Raw genomic sequence first — 19,002 nt, 5'->3', positions numbered from 1 at the left:
CATATCCTTCTGAACAAATGTTTTGGATGGACTCTTAAATCAGTGTCCACAAGGAAATAGAATGAGGCAGCCAAACTCTCTTGAACGTCTGCCATTGACAAAGGTTAAGCATTTACAGTCACTCTCCGCCTAAGTATTCTAAGGAAACATTAAGGAGTGAAAAACAGAAGGCAAGGATGTTCTGTACTCTTGGCAACAATGCAGTAGGGGTGACAGAAGCAACTCCAAAATAGTGGGTTACTGGGCCAGGTCCTGTTCCCGTTAACTTCAATGGTAAAACTCCCTTTTGGTGTAAAGGGATTAGGATGGGGCAACTGGGCCTTCAAGTGACTAAGGAAAAAAATAGTGAGGTCTTGACTCTTCTCTTTTTGTTTCCACTTCTCGTTCACGAAGAATCCCTATTGGACTGAATAAAACTTAGTCAGGATGTAAGAATGTGCCTTAACCAGCCTGTCAGGAAGGGTAATACGTTACATCCACTTAATTTCCCTGAAAAACCATACCCATTTCCCCCATTTCTTTTTTAACCATTCATAATATTTAAGGCTATTCTGTCCCAATTAGTTTCACTCTCAAAAATCAGCTGGATTACAGCAATGGAAAAATTTGTTTTGGGTGAAAACAATAATAGAGCCAGGATAAAATTTAAACTGAGATGAATTTTGCTATTGCGGTCCTCTCATCACCCAGTCGTAAGGCCAGGTGTTTGAGGATGACTTCATGGTCACTGCCCCAACATTTAAAGATTATCCCTCAAATAAACCTTACGCAGGGCAGATGGACCTACATGTTTCACTGACACAGTGGCTCTGCTCTGGCATCTCAATAGCATATTGAATGTACCTGCAGGTATCCCAAGCAATGGACAGTAATGGACAACTGCCGCAGGAACACAGGAAGCAGGTCATATGTCCTTCCTCACCAAGGACAATATAATTTTGAGTTTTCTTTGTTTTTCAGGTTAAAAATAAATCTGAAAGGCAGCAATACTTCTGCAGATATTAAAAAAATAAATGCAAAGTAGGGGAGGCATATATATATAAAATTTAGACCCTCACCTTCTTTCAAAGTGTTCCACTTTTGTTATCCCTTAATAAACAAGGGATGAAGATTTGTGCATAATCTGAAAATATAAATCTTACTCTCAAAGTCAGACAGAGTCTTAATAATGAAAAATTCCTTTGCTAGACCTCTGATTTGTTGTTCTTAAAGAAAGTGTCACTGAGAATATAAAGCTACTGAGCAGATCCAAAGATGATTTTACATTACTTTAGCCTTTTTGGGTTTGTAAAAATCATTTATCTTCTATAAATTAGGATATGCTCCAGCACACACTGTAGTCAATGGCAAGACCTGTGAACATCAGTGGAAGACAGATTGGACTTTTACTCTGCATGCAACAAAGCACAGGGCAGCAGACAGTGTATCTGTGAGGTACTGCACTGTGGAAGAAGTGAGGGCAGGAACAACCCTGAAAGCTACAGGGAGACAAGGATCAACTGGCATCACAGAACCGACATCTTCTGCTCCTTCATTTCATTCTGGTTTATCAGTGGTGGCACCTTCTTTAGGAAAGAGATGATGTGATGGAGTGAATTAAACATTTCGTGCCCAGACCCTGTATTGACCCAGACATCAATTAATTCTCATTTCATGAACGTCTATATAAAAACTGGCTGATAGGAAAATGTGTGAGACCCTCTGAGACAGAATTCTCTTGCAACCAGACAGACCTCCCAAAATTCATGTCTTGCACCATGAGCTGGAGTCCACTTTTTCCGATTTCTGCCATGATTCTGCTCTACCAAGAAGGAGCTGCAGGTGATTCCTCTGCTTCTCACAGCACAAAAACTCATCCAAAAAGGAGTGGAAATATTTGCCTGTCCTTGGCCTTTAGCCTTTACAAAGAATTTTAAAGGTTTTCAGTGAAGCTCTGAGCAACCTGGTGTAGTGGAAGGTGTCCCTGACCATGGCAGGGGGCTGAAACCAAATGATCTTGAAAGTCCATTCCAACCCAGGTTGTTCTGTGATTCCATGATTCTATGAATCTGGGCCACAACTCCCTCACCGAGACTGACATGTGGCACCTAAGACTTTTGCTCGTGTCCTGGTATAACTGTATAAAAGGATTACTCTCCTTTTTACCACATTTCTAAGTCCTCTTGAATCAGTAGCAACATTCATGAACAGTAGGTTGCACTGATGGGAGGTCAATTTGTCATATTTTGTTTAAAGTGTTATCCACAGTAAAGGATATGCCCCTTCAGATATGTTGATGTAACCACAAAAACTTTACTCAGTTAAGGACTACTAACCAAATCCACAGCTAGCCCAAATGGGGCTGGTTTTTGCTGTAAACAGTTGAGTTGCAGGAATTTGTATCTCAGCCATACAAACTATCCTGAAAACTAAATTCAAGATAATCTTCTCCTGGCACTAAATCTGAGGTGAATTAAATATATATTTTTAACAACAATACATTTGTCAGGTTACTGGTTTAAAAATTTTAGAACAAAGGAACAAAGAACTGGAAATCTTCCAGAGGAAGAGATAATTTGATGATTCCCTATATAAATCTAACATTTCTTCATCTTTTATAAATGGAATTTTGCAGGTCATTAGTCCCTTAATGTAGTATTGCTATCAGTTGTAAGGGTTTTGTGTGTATGTGTGTATGTGAGCAAAAAAAAAAAAAACATTAAAATGGTTGAGATATAGAGAAAATTGACTGCTGCATAGTCACCACTTTTCATAAAGATTTTTACTACACCCTTGGTATTATGGATCTATAATATGCAAATGTGTAGCATCATTAATATGCATTTGCTGCATACACCCTCCTTAACAGAGTATGTTATGGGAATACAAATTAAAAACAATATACTCGACTCAGCTAAATTTTAATGGCCCATTGTATGAGTGATCCCCGATTGGGAGGTGTCTAAGCCCTTTGTCTTCAAGACTTCCCTTCCTTCCTCCCATATACTCTCTTTATTTGTTCTTGTTTTCACTGACACCTCCATAGCTGAATTAGTTAAATCTCGGCATAAAAACTAAAGTAGTATGCAGATTCCTTGTTACCTTCAGTGGAGGCAGCTGGCACAAGAACAGAAAACTGAGATCTAGAAATGAGTTCAGCCAAGAGTGCCCATGGTGGAAGAAACTGTGCAGTCCAATCTGCTGGGTGAATGTATCCTGAGGTTACTTTGGCTTGTATTTGCTGCTGATGGAAGTTTAGGCATTACCTAATGGAGGTGAGTCATCTAAGCATATCTCCTGACACACTTCTCTCTTTGTCTTCCCTTCCTGGCTGTTTGTCCAGGGAAAAGAGCTTTCTGATACCTTCCCTTCATCCAACAAAACCTCTCTGGAGAAACAAGATCACTTCATTCAGCAAACCAGACCAAGAGCTGTCTCTGAGAACATGAAGATATTGACTCAGGTATACCAGTGGCTTAAATTTTGACCCTCTGATTCTCTACCAAGTTTTACATTCTGATTCTCTACCAGAGCTGGCACTTGTGCAACAGGGACATAACCATGAAACATCTGTAAAATACTGCAAAATACAGCCCATCATTTTAAAGTTGGGTTTGATCTAAGCTGAGCCTCAAAGTGAAGCCTTTCAGGAGACAGGCTTTCAATGCACAGGCAACTCAGACAGGGACATTGGTGGCATTAGAGAAAGCAGATGCCACCCAAAATGAAGTTACACATCCTCATTAGCCAGTGCATGAAGTCAAACCTAATAATGAGCTTACTGTTCTCATCAGTGCTCCTTGCCTGCAGGCTCTAAACTTCGTAGATCAGATGCACCTCCAAACCACACTGTGGGGACAGCGTCATCTGACAGCAGTTGTGATAAGGATTGGTAGGAAAGGTAACTCTTTCCACTGCCCTAGTTAAATCTATCAAGGAATTAGGTTAAAGTCCTTAGTGGACACTAAGTGTTTAACATACTCCCAGTTTATTCTCAAGTGTTTAAGGCAAACTTTACATAAACTGAAAAATCAAAAAACAAAAACAAACAAACAAAACCACAACAAACAAAAACAAACAAACAAAGTAACAAACAAACAAACAAAAAACACATGCACCTCTACAGTTTCCTTAGTATTATTTTAGTGGATGCCAATGTTATTTTCCTTTACTTGGCAATGACTGTCCCACAGCTTAATCCTTTCAAAATGCAACGGGGAGAAAAATAATGCAGCAAGATGCACTCTGCTGTGGTAATTGGGCTTCCCAATATGGTGTGAGGATATTTGTTGCTCAGCCTGCTATTTCAGTGCTGCATATTCAAGCTGTTTCAGCAGGTCTAGCTACTCTTATGGGAAATTAAGCTGCAATCAGATTCTGCAGTCATCCAGGTCTAGACTGTGATATTGATCACAGAACGGACGAACTGAAGGAACAAGGTTGAAGTGGACACTTTGTATAGGGGCACAGCCACTTGGCAGAAAATGATCTTTTGCGGATGCAAATCTGCTATGTGAGGCATAACGAGGTTGATTCCAAAAGCTATGGAGCAGCTGGGAAGCCACTGCATAGGAAATATTCTGTTTATTTTAATTATATCTTTCTCATGTCACCTTTTCTCAGTCAGCCTTGACCATGAATTTGAGTTACACCAAACTGTGGAGTTTGGTGCAACTCAGGATCTATTCCAGCTTTACAACCATTAATTATGATGTCTGTCATGGAAATGTCATCACAGATGTGAATGAAACAAAAAGCATGCTGCCCTCATGCAAAGATTGCATAATCTTTGATGGAGTTGCTTCATTCCCAGATTCTTTGATAAATCCCAGTTCCTGCCTACAACAGGAATCTCGAAGTTGAAAACCCCAGGAGACCAATACAAGTTCCCATCATGTGTCAGATTTTCAGCTGAAACTTTGTCAGTTTTAATTCCTTTATTAATACTTGATAACTACTAAACACGGGTTGTTGAAGTTCTTCATGCTTTGAACTAATTTTATCACAACTATACCTGAGATGTTGACTGGTAAAGCAGGAATGGGATGACATAATGGAAACAAACCTTTTCTTCTTCCAGTTTCAACTAGCTGATGATTAGATTTGAAATGTAATATTGATAATGTTCTAGGTGTTCCAGTCCAGAGATGAGTGGAAATGGGTATGTAATGTGAACTGACCTCTATTTGTATGCAAATAATGCTGGCTAGGATGGGTAAAAATCTGTATAAAAATAAAGATCTTGAACATTGGGGAATAAAACACAGATTTAAATTCTAGAGGGCAAATGATAACATAGATAAAGATGATAGTTGTGAACTATAGTTTATTATTGGCTCACAACCATAAGTTCCTGACAAAAATTATAAAGTCAATTAAGAAATTTTTTATTCTTAACTAATGTTTAGAGTGTGCATTATACAGGCAACTCAAACAAAACTGACATAACCACAGAGTTGACACAGTTGGTAAACTTAGGCTGTAAAAAGACTATAGTGAGCACTACTACAAATGGAAAGGAAAGGACTCTTAGTGAGGATAATCATAGTTGTGGATTTTAAGAAACCTCAGAAAACATAACTGTCCGAATAACTTCTGATGTTATCTTAAAAACTCTTCTGAGATCACAACACCCTTCACATAATGTTTACTTTTGTGAAAAGAATGACCAAATTTCACATTTGAAATTTGTTTGAAACTATGATTTTTTTATAAACCCTGGAGAGTTAACAGAATTATTGATTAATTTCAAAGAGATTCAAAGGGATTTTAAGTGCATTTAACTACTACTTAACCTACTCTTAGAAATATCTGATTCATTACTGCCTTCTCTATGAAGAAACACCTGTGACGAAAATCCTTGGTTAACTCTTCAATAAAAACTGGAAACTACTGAGAAGAGATGCCCCTTTTCACATCTCCACAGTGCCTGGTAGCAATGAGCACTCTGTTTTCTTCATAGCAGGAGCTGCTAAAGGAGAGTCCCAGGATGACAGAGACCTTCTTCACAGAACCCTCACTCTGGTGGACTACAACAAGGGTTACTGACAGCAACCTTTAATGTTTGCATGACTTTCTAGCTTACAACAAGAAGACTTTGTGCCAAAATTCTTTCTAGGGCCTATCTGGTGCCAAAAATCTTTCCCTCAAAATTTAATTCCCTCCAGCAATTAGTGAATGCTCTAGTAAAGCCTGTAAGAGAGGCAAAATGGCTTACATGTCTGAGAACCATCAGTTTCCACCCTGTGCCTGAGCAAAAGTTTAAAAGTTCATATGAACATCATCACACTTGTCAGAATAAAAGAAGCAAAATGAGTAGTATCAAATAGAAAACCTAAGAGAACAAGAAATTCACTGCAATAACCACCAGAATGTCAGTGCAACCCCTACAACTTACAGCGATATAGACTTTCAGGAGAGAGATATTTCCCTTAGAGAGCTAAAAAAACACCAAGTCCAAGCTGAAGGAGACTGGTTCACAGCAAATAATTGAAAATCCCCATGCTCCAATCTGGAGTCAATTCACCTTATTGCTGTAAAATAAAATAAACCAGCAGTTGATAAGATTAATCATTGTCTTCCACCCATAAGAGGAAGATGGCAGGTCACAGTGCTCCTGGCTGAAGGCAGAAATAACTTCTTCAGTGAAATTTCTGTGTTTTCATGTAGACTTTTTGTTCAAAAGATATAAAAGATCATGTGAAAACAGTGCACAGGGAGGATCAGTCTGGTCTGGCTGAATTGGCTTTGAAGTGCTGGTTTCTGAACACTTGCTACAATTAACACGTCCCTTTCCTCATTAATTTTGGACCCAGCTGGTTCAAGTCCTGTAAGGATAGCTCATCTGGCACCCTGATGAGATCAGTGAAGGAATATAAATACAACAGAAGCCACTGCCATCAAACTAAGCTGCTTCTTCAGCATAAGAAAATAACTAATTTACATCAAAAAAGTGATATTTCCGTTTCTTATTCGATGTCCATTAAAATCAGCTGGGTATTTTCTCAATATTCAGAAAAGAAAAAAAAGCCAGTCAATAGGGCACAGCACTAGTGAGGATCAAAATAGGACAGGAGGAAAGCTAGTTCAAGCTCAAACTCAATTTTATTTTTTTTTCAACTGGTGTGTTCTTGGTTTTATTTCTTGATTTTAAGATGCAAATATATTAAACCAGAAAATATACAGACCCAAAATTTCACAAATTATACACTCAGTATGTACAGACACTGTTTTCCATCCAAAGATCTTTAGATGTTTTAGAAAAATTGATTAGATTCCAGTGCATCTGAGAATGTTATCCTACTCATCTGACAGAAAAAAGAGAATGATATCAATTGCTACTGGCAGAAAACAAGTCTGTATCATAGCCTGGGCCAAACCCCAGAAATCCTGGCTTCTACTTGTAAGGGGATGTTACCATCCACTGCAATGACTCTGGAGGTTGTAAAGACCTTGTTTTCATATCCTAAACCATATACACATATATCTATTAAAAAAAAAATAAATCAGCTCTTAGCTTTTTCAGGAAGCAAATGTTTTGACCACTTTAAACAATTGCTTATTAACAGACTTGAAATAGGTTTATAAACTTACTTCTTTTGGAAACAGAGACGAGCGACACTTTTGCATTAAGCTGACAGCCACTGCAACCCTTGTGCCTTGAAAACAGCCAAGTCTTCCATGTCTATAAATTATTTCACACAGACCTGCTAAGTAGTGACTATATTGATGAGTTTATAATACTTCTACTTCTCGTGGATATTGATGCCTCTTCTTGACAAGCATCCCTGCATGGAGCTCCTCTGTCAGCAGCTGGAGCCCAGGGAGAATGGCACCCTGCTGCAATCGTGAGAACGCAAGGAGTTCCAAAACCGTTCAAAACATTTGTTATGGGAAGAAAAATTGTTATGCTGAGTGAAATCTTACATGTTGAAAAAGTCCAAATCTTGAGAAGCCTGTGTTCAGCCAACTTGACAGGCTGTGAGGGCATTTGTCCTGAGGCAAATGATCACACTGTCAGCCCAAGGGAGCCTTGCTCTCCTGAAATTTATCTGGAATACCACAGCAGATGAATCACTCTTCTGGTAAAAATGTCCCTGTGTGTACTATTAAGAAAGAAAACGGGACTCTGAGTGAATTTAGCAGATCTGTAACTGGAGTTGAGTAATGTGGCCAAGCCCCAGATTTCAGCAACACAGACTACTCTGCCCTCACACTACTTGTAAACAACTTTACTTGCTGGTTTCCAGCCAGTTCACTTCCCTTTCTAATCCCAGGAAGTCACTGCCCACCCTTAAATGCTGAAAGATACATTTTAATCAAATGGAGAACTGAACAGTAGCATAATTTTACTTAAAGCACACAGCAAGCCACACTTTAGAGCTATTTGGGGAAGAAACTAACCGCAGCCAGGCAGCCCCCCCCTTGCAGAGTTCAGGCTGGGTGGTCAATTGAGCCAGGGACAACACAGTCAATTCAGACAGATGGCCACTCAGTCAGCCCAGCGTGTTTGGGGAATATCCAGGATGTCAAAACGGAGATGTACACCTTCAACTCCCTGCAGCTTGAGTAACCTAGACCTGCAGGAAGAAATTTATCTTTTTTTCCTCTTCAGTAGCTCATCTGAGGAAAAAGTGCATCAGGAAAAGTGCAGTTCAGGCTGAATAGACTTTTTTCTGCCAAAATGTGTGTGTGTTAAGACCGTCAAAGCAAAATATTTTAAATTTAAAAATTCTCTCCGTTTTTTTTGACCCAATATCATTTGGTGAATGCAATGTATATTTCTAAGAAGCTTAAGAACTCCTTTTTATTGTGACTTTACCTTTCTTCATTACCCCCTCTACTTCCTCTGCTCCTTAGTCCATATTTTTTCAGATTTCACACATTCTCTAGGTTCTGTGTGCCATGGTCCTTGATATGTTAATTGCTGCCTGATCAGAAGGAGCTGGGACATACTCCTCCTATGCTCCTCAACAGCCATTTCAGAACATGGAAAATGGGGAAAATTGTCTTTGATCCATTTAAGGCATAGTGAGACACCCAGAATATTTGGTGAAGAGGGCAATCACTACGTGCTGATGAAGACCCATAATTGAATGAAAGATGGACTCCCACACTCTCAGAAGGCAAGGAGTAAATAAGGGACAGGAAGAAACACTTTAGTGAATGGTGAGAGATAATGTTTATCATTAATACTGCATCTAGCTTTAATGCTGTGCTCCCAAGTAGTTTAAGAATTGCAAGTAAACCTTTCACCCTGATTCAGGAGAACATGAAGACATCAGAAAGCACATTGCTTATTTCTTTTCATTTCATCTTCTTTCTTTCTTCTTCCTCTTTTTTTTCCTCTTGTGTAAGTGACCAGGTATGTTATCCTCTACTGCATCAGCGTCCTCCAGATGATGTCCATCCTCAGAGCAGGGGAGGGAAATGCCACGTCTAAAAGTCTCAGTACATCACAGCTACTGTCCAACCAAGACATAGAGAGATGTGACAAAGTCCCCATCATATTTTGTCCTTTCATTCATGTCATCTCAAGGTCAGTAACTCCCACTACTTGCTAGCTGCAGCCACTGAAGTTAAAATTAGTAGGCTTTGGGTCCCTTTAAATATCACAGAGGGAGGCCCAAACCTCTTTAACCATAAAGATAACATCTGCCTCAAAAATGGAAAGCCAGAGAAAAAACTCCAGACAAAACCAGTTGCCTGAAACATGTAAACATTGGGCTACTCATTACATACAAAAGCCTGTAAGAGAAATTTTAAAAGACCTTAAAATACAGTATTTTTTTATATCTACATTCTCTGTATCTTGTATTTTTACAAATATGTAAGATATTAGTTATCTGTAACATATCTAGAAATGTCACAGATTTATCAGGGTCAGTTGGAAAGTTAGCAAAAAGAGGTCACGCTTCCAATCACATTAATATACTAACGTGCCCAGCAGTAGATTATGCTAATTTTTACAGTAATTTTTAAGATTTGTAATGCAACACATTGCTCTATAGGATTTCTAAGCCTTCTCAGAGCTTATTAGTCTGCCTTTATAAACCAAATGTCAGCTTTATCAAAGTCAGACATTAATTATTGGCGATGGGCAAACCTCAAAAGGTTCAGAGGTTTGGTCTAGTTTGACTAGACAGGCATAAGATCAGCTGCTTGTGCAGATCATTTCTATGGCAGATTGGACTCCTGATTCTGTAAATGTTACTCACTTATTGAAATGTGAGCATGCAGACAGAGCCTGCTGCGCTCGAGGAGAATACTGAAGTACACTGAGCTCAGCAAACACAGGGCTTCCTGACTCATCAGTGTCAGACTGCAACATCCCAAACTTCCCACATTGCATGCTGCAGTGGAGGTGACAGAGTAGTGCACTGTAATGAAACATCCACAGGGAGCTGGGAATATAAAAGGAGAGGAGAGGGAGAGGGGGAGGGAAAGGGAGAAGGCAGGGAAGGAGATATCTGTGATATGCTGGGGTATTACACTAATCAGGAGACAGAGAAGCCATACAAATATTCCAGGACAGACTTGTATAGATTTGTGTGAACTAAATGACACATTAGGAGCTATAAACCCAGGAGCCTGAATCCAAATCAATATATTTGCAAGTGCTTGAGCTGAGGAACCCAGCCTCTTCTCAGGGCTTATTGGCTCAACCAGAGTGACTTACTGCTCCAGCAGAGCATACCAACATGGCTATATGGCTCTTGGGTTGAAGCCTGCAATAAAGAATACTGGGTGTGCCAGCATAAGTCAGTGAAGACAGGCCTGAGGGGCACGTGTGAAGGGTTGAGCTTTTGGCCTGGAAGTATATTACTTACAAGAAAATGAAAAAGTTCAATTTGTTTCTGTACTTCTGTGAGTAAGCAGGGGAGTTTTACTACATGGCAGAGATTTACTGGGAAAACCTGTGAACACACTGAATAACCAGCAATAGGATTTCACCAGCTAATTCTCTTCCATGTCTTGCAACAATAGTCTTTCTACAGAGCAGAGCTACAGTGCTAGTTCTTTTTCTCTCTCTATTTTTTATTGTTTTTTAACCTTAAGGTGTTGTTCTACTTAAATATCTCCATTGCTACTTGTGGGAGCCATAGCAGATGATAAACACCTGAGCTCAGATTTCTTCTTCACTGCTTATGAGTGGTCCATTTCTCTTTCCCCTCCTCTATATTGAATTTTTAAACACTGTATGCAGAGCTTGTAGAAGAGAAAGTTCCCCACATACAGTCACCTCTTTAATGATTTTGCGGCAACCTTTTGGTGGAGGGGGGTTTATTTCAAACTCACAGCCCAAACCCACTGAATCCTCATCCTTCTGTTACTTATTTTCAGTGCTGCCATTGCATGCAGAGGGGAATGTGAGCACTTGCTACTACATGTCAGCTGTGGTTTAGGAAAGAAGGACTGGGCCCACTTTCATTTTGAAAAGAAACAAGCACACCCCTCTAGGGGATGGTTTCAGACTATGAATCTTACACGAAAGGAGGTGCCCATGTCATTTCCATTTCCTGTGAGGCCTTTTCTCAGTGGTGTAACTTTTGAGAAAATTCCTGTAAAATTCCTGAAAATTCTTGTAACTTTCCTCATCCATTGCGTGGGGAACTTTAAGACAAGGACACTTAGGTTTTTTTCATGGTGGAAGCCAACCACCGGAAAACTGGCAACTATGACTTGAAGTGTAAAACTCCACAATAGATCTATGCCTAAGTAATCTTTTTGAATTTAGTTGGTGAATTGGTTGTGAAGAAGAAATCTGAACCCAATTCTCCCAAATCCCAGCTAACACTGTATTTGCTGCACCAACTGCAGGAGCAGGCAAAGATCATCAGCAATCTTCCCGCATCTGCCTATCATAGAGTGCCTATATCTTCCCCATTAGTGTGTAGAGATGGCCACTGGTAGAGAACACAGGTTTTAGTGAATCTTAAGTTCATATCAGCCCAGCTACACCTGTGTCCTCAAGTACGCACAGGGGCAGATGTTTTAAGCAACTGTGTCAAAATCCAAGTCAGATGTTAGTGTCATTATAGCAGAAACAACAGCAGAATGTGAGAGGGTGGATGGCATTACAGCCATAATGAAAGCAGCAGTCAGTGGTGGAGCAGATGTGATTTCAATCATATCAGAAATAGAGACAGGCAGTGCAGAGGCATATGGGCCTCTGAGCAAGGGTAGCAAGCTGCAAGACGGAAGATGCTGCTACAAAGCTGGTGAGGCAGATGGTACTGTGATGGGAGAGGTCTGCAGCAAGACCTGCAGCAGCAACAGATGCTGCAGCTACCTCAGAGCAGCTGGTGGACAGTATTTAAGATGTAGCTGTAGGTGTTCTTTGTTTCTGAATTCCTAGTGGTCACCACTTGCTGAATAGGGGCAAATGTTTTTACCTTTACACAATAATTTCCACAAATTACTGGGTGCAGAGCAATGTCATGGCACTGACACCAGGATTGCATTTCTCAGTGATGGTCAGCCATTTCTCCCTTTCATGACAACCTTAACAGGTCATTCAATGAGGGGAAAAAGACAATAAAGAGTTTCTGTGAAAAATCTTACCTATACCACTTATACTATTCTGTGACTGAGAGTACTTTACACCCCAGACATCTCTGTGAATGTGGGCTCTTCTCAGCTGAAGGGGAAAGTCACTGTGACTCTTGCTGAAACCATCTCCACAGACTGGGTTGCTCCAAGGTTTTCACCCACTGAATGTCTCTGTCCCCATCCTGGGTCCTCTTTCAGCCCTGTGACAATCCTCTGTTTTGTTCAGAGAAAGACTATTTCATCAGATAAGTTGTAGAAATTATGCAAGTCTTTCCCAAGCATGGCACCACATTCTGATAGTCTGGGACATATCGAGCGAAAAAAGACAATATTCAAAGCACAAAATTTTATCATGCAGTAGTCTGTGTTGTTCAACGTCCTTGCTCAGAAGCCATGGATTCCATATGAGCATCTGGACTTGCCCAATTAAAATGGATGGAAGACAAGCTTGAACACTGAAATCCAAAGATTTGTGAAATTGGAAGGTGAACGGAAAAATAATACTTTCCATGGTCCTTGAGATCTTGGAGAAGGAAGAGTGGATACTACAATCATGGCCAATTACAAAGACAGGCTTGTGAGTTTAGGGTTTGTTCATTTATGAAGGGCAGTCTCAGATCTCTTTGAAAAAAGGTGATATTTCTGTTCACTATCTATTAGAAATATTTGAACATTTCTTAAAATCATTTATAAGTCATTCTAGACAAACATTTCCAAACTGTGTGTACAGATGATGAAGACTGGATGTTAGCACTTGAGAAGTAACTTGAGTCCTCTTAGTTACACTGTAATAATTGATATGACAAGCTCCAAATTTCTTCTTTTCCCTCTTCCCTCCTCCCCTTCATTTCTAACTGTAATTTCTATTCAAATGAAATCTTAAATATTCTGCCCTGACCTTTGCTGGAAGGAATTTAATTACCTGTGGAGTTTACATAAATTATATGGCCTGTTTGTTTAAGATTAATACTACACAGAGATCAATAGAGCTTCTTTCAAATGCCACCAAAGGTCACAAAAATCTTTCTGGAAAAAGAGGGCAAGAGACACGGTGTGACACATTCCTGTCGTCAGTTCAGTGTATGTCACTGCCACTACCTCTGCAGACACTCAGGGATGATTTATCAGCTGCTAGAGGACACTTGGTACAAACACACTATAAAAACCAGCTGAGTAAAATTAATTGAATGTAGTGATGACTACAATTCATCATTCTCAAAAAATGGCTCAAAAAGTGTGAGAAGGATGATACATTGACCATAGCACAGATAAACTGGCTTTTCATGTTACTCTTTGGAAACAACCTCTTGCTGCCACAAACTCAATGCCAGTTTCCCTGTGGAAAAGACAGCTCTTACTCTTGGATTGTGAAATGGAGAGGACACACAGAGTATGCATAGTCAGAAGGCTCATTAAAAATGACATGCCTGTAACGTGGTAGAGCTGTCTTCTGTGTGCCCTAGGTATGTTTACCAGCAAATTTGATTTAATTCTCATATTAGATTGACAGAATTAATGCAGTGAAAGTGTAACGCAGTCAACGCTTCCTGACTTAAGAAGGCTAGATGGAATGCCAAGAAAAGTTTTCCCTGTGTTAAAAAGAAACTGGTTTGAGACAATGGAGAAAAGAAAAACAGTATCCTACCTGCTAGACCAGTGATGTGAAAAACCTCCAAAGACTGTACTATACCTGACTCAAACCTTAGATTTCAACACCAGTTTTCCACTGAGAAAACCTCTGATTTTGACAGTAAACAGCCATATTCAGACCCTCACCAGAGGTAAGCACCATATGCAAAACCTTTCAATATTGTTGATGTGAGGGCAGATTTTAACAAGTACTCACAAACTAGCATCTCCCACTGTGACAGATTTTGAAAGAGACCAGTAGTCAGTGTAGACAGTTCTTATAACTTCTAACCAATTAGCTCTGTGCCAAAATAGGAACTGAGCTTTTATAAAAATCAGATCCTCACTGTGCTAATTAGCAGATTTTTTTTTTTAATCTGCAAGAGGTGGGCAAAATGATTTTAACTTGATTTTGAGAGCTGCAGCTTGTCTTTTCCGTCTCTGAAAGAGGGAGAAAGCAAAGTGGTACCATAGTTTGTAGAATGTGATGCAGTTCTCTGATGAGAACTATATGCTGGGTCACAGAGTGACTGTCTTGCTCAGCTCTAGTTGGGATAAACTTCTATTGGGAAGTGGGGTTTACCAGTTTTATCTCCAGGGTATGAATTGTTGGGGCTGTAATAAACACAGATTATAAACCAACTAGAAAAGTTGTTTTTATTGCATTTCTGCATGATATAGCACAAAAGCACTTGACCAAGGACTTCTGTTCTACAAAGAAGTACAGCATAAAATTTCGCACATAGAAAGATGACTTGAAGCTGTACAATCTGGAGCTTCCTTCAGAGTATGGTTGGATTCAGGCCTTTGGTTTGATTCGCTGTAGAGGGGAGGTTCAGAAGCTGAATTTGAAGTGGGATAAAACTTGGATGTTTAAATGGCCCCAAAAGCCCAGCAGAGTTTTGATGTGGAATTATGCTTTGAACAGCATTAGTAATATTAGCAATCTTTTAATTACTGTGTGAGCCTCTTTCAGCAAGCCTGGAGTCAGAACACCATGCTGAGGGAGCATTCAAACAGAAATGATACATTCAGGGTAATAAAGCTCCCATTGTTTCTATGTCCTATAATAAAGCCTGGAAACCACAGATGTGATCAAGACCATATTTTGCAAGGCACTGCACATACAAGCAGGATGAGACAGGCTTTCCTCTGCTCACAGACCGAGAGAGAGGGAGGGAGAAGAGTGAGGACGAGGAAAAGGGGCTTCTCTCCATGGCCCAGCTTGGCAGGAGCAGAGCCCAACTCTGCCTTCTTGCTCACAGCCCCACAGAGTGGACAGTACTGCCCACAAGTACCAACTGCAGCTCAGATGGATGCTTCAGGATCCAGTTATAACAGGAAGCCTTAATGGCCCTCTTTGCTGGCTTGGAGCCTAGAGGTGCCAGAAGAAGTTTGCCCAGCCCCATGAGCAGATGTGCACACTTGGAATGTGGTTTTGATCGTACCAACCGGTATGGGGCTGCACCTGGTACCTTGTACAGGGACAACTGGAAATGGTCTAATAAGTGTCTGTCAAGCAACAGGGGACACTGATTGCTGGTGTGCAACTGCAGATCATATAATTAACTAATGAGAGCCTCCTTGAGCTTTTCACCTATTTCCCATTTGGTGTTGTTCATGGTGTAGGTTAAGCTGAACGTGAAAACACCTATGTATCTTCTGTGCTGCTGCCAAGCTTTTACTGGTATCACCAACTCTGAGGCAGACTGCTAACACCTGGGCTTCACAACAGATCTCTGTGGATGTCTACCTTTTTTGTTCTATACTGAGAAATGACAGCTGTACTAATACCAGCCCATTTGAACACAGCTGGAGGCAAAATACCCCAGAAGTCTGAAGATGAAGTGCCATTTAGTGAATGATTTGCGTTAGAGCATCCCTCTCACTGGCCAGGGGACCTCAGGCATGTCTATACCTTCGGTCTCATTTCTGAAGGCCTCATGGTCACCTTGGAAGCGTTTTTATCCACTGAATCTTTAGAGAGTCTTTGGCTGGTTTTGTTTTCTTAGGGGATGGGGGGTATAGGATAAGAAATATCATCTTGGCTGTAACAGCAGAGTGTTGTTAACTCAGCTGTGAGCTTCTGCATTTTTGTTAACTCAACCCTGATCTTCTGCATTTTTTTATTTTTTTTTTGCTACCTAAGACAAGGCCACACCGGGTAACAAAATGTCCTATCAATAGATTGTAGTGGTCGTGACACAGGACTTTAATTCAATAGCGTGTATCTACATCCCTTTTGTCCCCTTAGGGATTAAGTTGTGGGCTTCATAATGTGAAAGACCTAGAAAAGGCCCACAGAACTATGTTAAACAGTGTTTCCAGTACAACTTTAAATTAAAAAGTTTGATTATGAAGTTACATGGTGATCTACAAGAGAGGGGTAAGAGGGGGTTATTGCTTCATTTCTCACCACCACCAGAGATCTTAAAGCAGTTTATAGGTTGTAAAATTTATTCTACAGAGGAAGGAACACACTTGAAAAGAAGATTAAAATAATAATAATCCAAACAGGCTTACAACAGGTTTTTATCTGTGCATGTTACACCAGTGCAAAAAAACTCCGGCTCAGCTTGGCCCCTTTAGGCATTTCTAAATATTCCTGATTAATAAATAATAATTAGAAATCTTAAATCCTTGAAAAAGTATTACAGACTTTATCATTCTTGGCACAGTAAAAATTAAAACTGGCTTTGAACATAAAATATATTTTACCACATCTAACCTTAGTTATGACTACAAATTCTCATCATTCCTTCACCAACAATTTTAAGTATTAACCCAAGGCAAAACCTTTTTGGCATTCTCTTTATATTAACTATCCCAGTACATGTAAGTTTTAGTACCTAAGTCCTTTCATGTGCCCTTTCTTGAGGTGAAATCCTTAGCTATGAAGGAGCTGTAGCACTTCACCCTGCTTTCCAATGCACTTCATGCAATCCCAGCCTGTAACCAAGCAGAGCAAATGTTTATGCACAGAGCCGAAACAAATCAGCACTGGTGCCACCACTGAGAACTGAGTGACCTTTGGCAGAGGAACCCAGCTTCCAAGGTCCAGCAGGCAATGAGGATTAATTTTATGGTCTGGACAGAGTCCTGAATTCCAAGCATAGAAATTGGATGTTTGTAATAAGCTATTTACAGTTGCAGTTCTATTATTTTTATTGGTCCTCAAGGGCCCACAGACAATGCTCCACATTTTGGTCACCATCTCCTAACTCATTGTGTATTCACTGCCTCTATAAATAGATGTTGCTTGTTGGACAGCATCTTCCATATCTCTCTCTCAAAGCAAGGAGCCATTGGGCTAAGAATTGCAAAGGCTGAGAGTGAAAGAAGAGACACAGTTTTCTGAGCTCCCACATGGTATGGACATAACTGTGTCACCAGAGGAAAAAGGAAAGCTGGGAACTGCAGGAACAGCCCACAGCATTTTTAGTGAGACTTAACGTATTTGCAGAATGTCCAAAAGGGGAAAGTCCTGTCAGAACTTAGAGGATAAAACCTCCTGATGAAATCTTCTCATGCTATTGCTATCAAAGCCTTTCCTGACTACCTTCTGGTACCTGAATACCACAGGCAGGACATTCAGCACATTTTATCTTTGCTTGCAATTTTCATCTCATGTGGAGACCCAGTCAAAGCCCTATGGACAAATCATTCTAGATATATAAGGTATGTTGGTGTATGAAGTATGAGTCATTTTTCCTGCATGTCCAGCCTAAGAGCTGCAGAGTAAGGGCCTGCAGCTGTTCTGGAGTCTTGGCTGAAGTTGTAAACCTAGGCTCTGCCAGGCACCATTTTCTGAGCATTCAGTTTTTCTTTCTCCATGAATCTGTAGAATCTTGCAAGTGCTCAGTACAGGCAGTACAGATTTATCAAGCATGAAGCTGGGAAACTTCATATACAAAGACTGTCTTGGGTCCACTGCAGTTTGAGCAGCAAATTTGGTCCATATTCTGCTCTTTGACACTTTTTCATGAACCAGCCTCGCAAAGTGAATGATAGATCTATTCTACTGTAATAAACATTAACTGGGGGTTAAAGCAAAACTGGACAGGGGCTACAGCAAACACCAGCGCAGAAATCACAGATTAAATTACAGAGTTAATTCAAAATATCTTTTTCACACTTTCCAATTAAATCCCTGGGGACACTAAGCAAGAACTGAGAGGGGTAGAGGAGTTGTTACATACTTCAGTCCAAATTTGTGTCATCGTTATACTGATAGTATCAATATTGTATCTTCTCAAAAACTTACAGGAATGAAAGGAAAGAAATGACATGAGAAGAGTCCAGACCCTCAGTCAGTAGTGTTTGAGGGGAACAGACACAGAATCCCATAGTCAATTATTAACCAAGGTCAATATTTATGGCACAGAGAATCATTTTAAGTGTACATTATTTATGTAGTGACTTGTAATGAGCACTTCGTTCTCGAATAGAGATTGTATATACTGGGATAATTTTAATAAGAAAGCTGCCTGTCATAGGAAACAGGATACATCTCCTCGGAAGTGGTCTGTGTGTCTGCCTGTCTCTCAGTCTTGCTCTCATTGAATCAGTCAATATTTTCCACCATTATAATTCATGATCAGAAATATCCTTCAGCTGGAAGTTGGCAAGAATGGAATGAGATGTTTGAGACTTTGGTTTTGAAGCTCTTATTTACGTAAACTGAATCCAGACTGTGGATTTTCTTGAAAAATTGTAAGGTAACCTAAATTATGTGAGGAACTCTAGCTATCCATTCCACACACCCAAATAGACAGAGGCCACTGCTGGGAGCATTTTTATTCCTCAACTTGATGAAGTTTCTGAATCACACTTCCACTTGCT

At 40.0% G+C, this 19,002-nt stretch overlaps 1 long non-coding RNA gene across 2 annotated transcripts in view; it reads right to left on the bottom strand.

Annotated features, from left to right (window-relative positions):
* Window positions 1–19,002, bottom strand: part of LOC113968202 — a 65,496-nt gene that overhangs the window by 34,632 nt on the left and 11,862 nt on the right. Inside the window, exon 3 of one of the 2 annotated variants that reach the window (XR_003534419.1) lies at window positions 16,360–17,109. The exons of the other annotated variant lie outside the window; for it this stretch is intronic. This is a non-coding gene — a long non-coding RNA (uncharacterized LOC113968202). Of the gene's footprint in view, window positions 1–16,359; window positions 17,110–19,002 lie in introns of those variants that run through there. 2 annotated transcript variants of the gene reach the window in all.

Source organism: Neopelma chrysocephalum, unplaced genomic scaffold (genome assembly GCF_003984885.1).
Source record: "Neopelma chrysocephalum unplaced genomic scaffold, ASM398488v2 Primary Assembly neopelma1_66, whole genome shotgun sequence".
Taxonomy (NCBI): Eukaryota; Metazoa; Chordata; class Aves; order Passeriformes; family Pipridae; genus Neopelma; species Neopelma chrysocephalum.
Note: the sequence above shows the minus strand (reverse complement) of the source record. Positions and strands in the feature narration are given on the sequence as shown.